Source organism: Mesoplodon mirus (genome assembly GCF_964341445.2).
Source record: "Mesoplodon mirus genome assembly, chromosome: X".
NCBI classification, from domain to species: domain Eukaryota; kingdom Metazoa; phylum Chordata; class Mammalia; order Artiodactyla; family Ziphiidae; genus Mesoplodon; species Mesoplodon mirus.
Genome location: NC_138981.1, coordinates 94,152,947 through 94,155,583, shown reverse-complemented (window position 1 = coordinate 94,155,583; position 2,637 = coordinate 94,152,947).

The window sequence follows — 2,637 nt, the reverse complement described above, 5'->3', positions numbered from 1 at the left end:
TGTGTCTACCTGAAAAGTCTCTCTGGCCTCAGTGTATACCCACCTCATCCTTTACTCCAGGCCACTCTCCTCAGTGTATCTGCTCTCTTCCTGAGTGTTGTTAAAGACAAATATCATTGAATATACAAACAAACAAGCTAGCTAACTAACAAAACCAAAACACTACAGAGAATTCCCAAAGTCTAGTGTTAAAAAGGACCTTGAAATGGAGTAATATAGTCTAGGCAGACTCAGATGGGTAATAGATAATCCTTTGCATGAACATATTTACATGAAAACAATTCCATAATTTCTTTTGATATGTGGTACAGCCAGTCTCCTTGCCTCATCTGGTAGTTTGCTCTATTGTGAAACCTAAATTAAGTACTGGGAATCCTCAGAGAGTATCTAAGAGAAGAACCCAGTGCCTCTAGGAAAAGGCCTGATGGATATAAAAAAGGAAGTGGGGTGGAGAAAAGAATGGCTATTTTGGGGGGACAGGTGGAAGGGACTAGTTTCTACTGAAGACCTTATAAACAACTCTAAACAGGCAGACAGCACTTTGGCTCTAAGACCATTACCCTAGCTATGATAAAAAGCTTTTTTTATTGATGTGGAAAAAATGACTTTAAAGTGGAAACTCCCTAGGCAATTAATTCCTAGTTTTATCCAAGACTTTCCTTTCTGAATTTGAAACTCAGTGATTTCCTTCTGTGGTTTTATCAATGGGCCAGAAGTCTGATAAGATTACTTCCTTCCTGCACTTGGAACTCTGCCATCTCACTTGGAAGAAGTGATATACTTGCCTTTCTGGCCTGGCTCAGAACTCAGTGGAACAAGAGGCACAGGAGATGTGTGGCCAAAATGTGCAGAGGCAGGCCAATATGACTAGCCCAGGGGTAAACCAGAGTGGACTTGACGTGAGTCTTCTCTCTTTATCTCTGTGAATGTTGATCAGCCTGCAAATCACCTTGCTTTGCCCAGCTAGTCTGTGGGTTGAATCAAGAGCATAGCTTGGAAATAACCATGGTTTATTCATGATTCTGGGGAGTAACTGTGGGTACAAGAAAATCTATCTTTTCTGTTGTTGGCCTTGTCATTAATACAGCTTTGGAAAATTTATTCAGCTGAGTAAATCCCATGGCAGGAGACAGCCATTATGTGGAACTTCTGAATGTAAGCACTCTTGAGAATATGAGCAACAGGTCAAGAAGTAAAACTCACCTCCATTGGCTCTGCCCTCTCTTCCCTCTAACCCATTTAAGAAAACCACAGGGCAATGTTTCAGTTTTGGGAAATATCCCTGGTGACCAGATAGTGCTATCCTCATGTCCAAGATCAGCCTTTCACAGAAGAAGAATAAGGAGGTCTCCTGTCCCCAGATTTCCTTATCTACCATCATGCTTATTATTCTGCCATATGAGAGCTATTCCTTTGGCTTAACCTTTATGAAAATACAACAATCATACAAGGGAAGAGTGACACATTAAGCCACCAACTACATTTAACACCTTCAGTGGAGTTCATTTGCTCTTTGGCAGAAGGGAAAGCAGGTCCCTGAGGGATTAGGATAAGGAATCTAGTAGAGGGATCTTGAGCCAGGAGGCTGGATAGAGGGAATCAGGATCAAGCAGGACAATGGTGCTGAAAGGACAGGTGGAAGGATACCAAAGACAGTCAGCCCTGCTGTACTAGGAGATGAGCACAGAGGAGACTCTTAGAAAAGGAACCCTTCAGCTTTCCTGGCTCACCCAAGAGAACTGAGTGACACAATTATAGAGAGTAGCATGGCAGCAAGAGATTTGGCAGCAAAAGAGAGCTACTTGTAAGGTGGCTTCTTTGTCAGCCACTAAAAGGTAGGTGACAGCTAGCTTTAAAGCAAAAAAGGATTCGACATGTCTTTCTGTTTGTAGATATGTGGGTTTGGTTACCCCAAAAATGAGTATGCAGAGAGAGTAGGGTAGGAGGAACAAGAATAAAGGTGCAGTGAATGTGAGTGGGGAGTGGGTGTGATGGAGGGATGGCAAGCTCCATGACATCAAAGACCTTGTCTGGGGCCCTCTGAGAAATGTTTTGCTTATTTCTTTTTCTCCTTTGTCCTTCCCTTCTTTCCTCTCCATTATTTGTCTCCTCTCTTGCTCCCATTCTCCTAGGAATTCCTTCCTCTCCCTGACTTCTCCCCTGACTGGGTTTCAAGGACGCCAGTGGTCTTCTTTAGTCTTCCTTTGCCTCTGGCCCCATCCCAGTCCCAGCTGGAGTCTCTCAGAACCAAAGAGGCTGATGGCAGACATTGTTTTCACAAATCAAGTCACATATTGTGCCCAAAGTCTACAAACACGGTGTTCATTATCAGCTCATCAGTTAATGGTGAACAGCTGTATGCTTTGTGTGTTTTTCCAGAGCTGCACAGGGAGTCCTGGTAGCTGCTCACTGGTTTGGGCTCTGGTTCCCAGTGGAGTTGGAGGGAATAATTTGTTTTGGCTGTGGGTGACCTGTTACAATAGAATTTCTCTGCTTCTCCTTGGTATCCAGACTATTCCCTATTACCCTGTCTGATAGGCTATAAGAACTTCTCCAGCACAGGGTGGAGCTTTGATAGCAATCCAAACAAAGAAGATGACAGCACAGAAGGAATCTCACCTTACTCAGCAGCCCTTC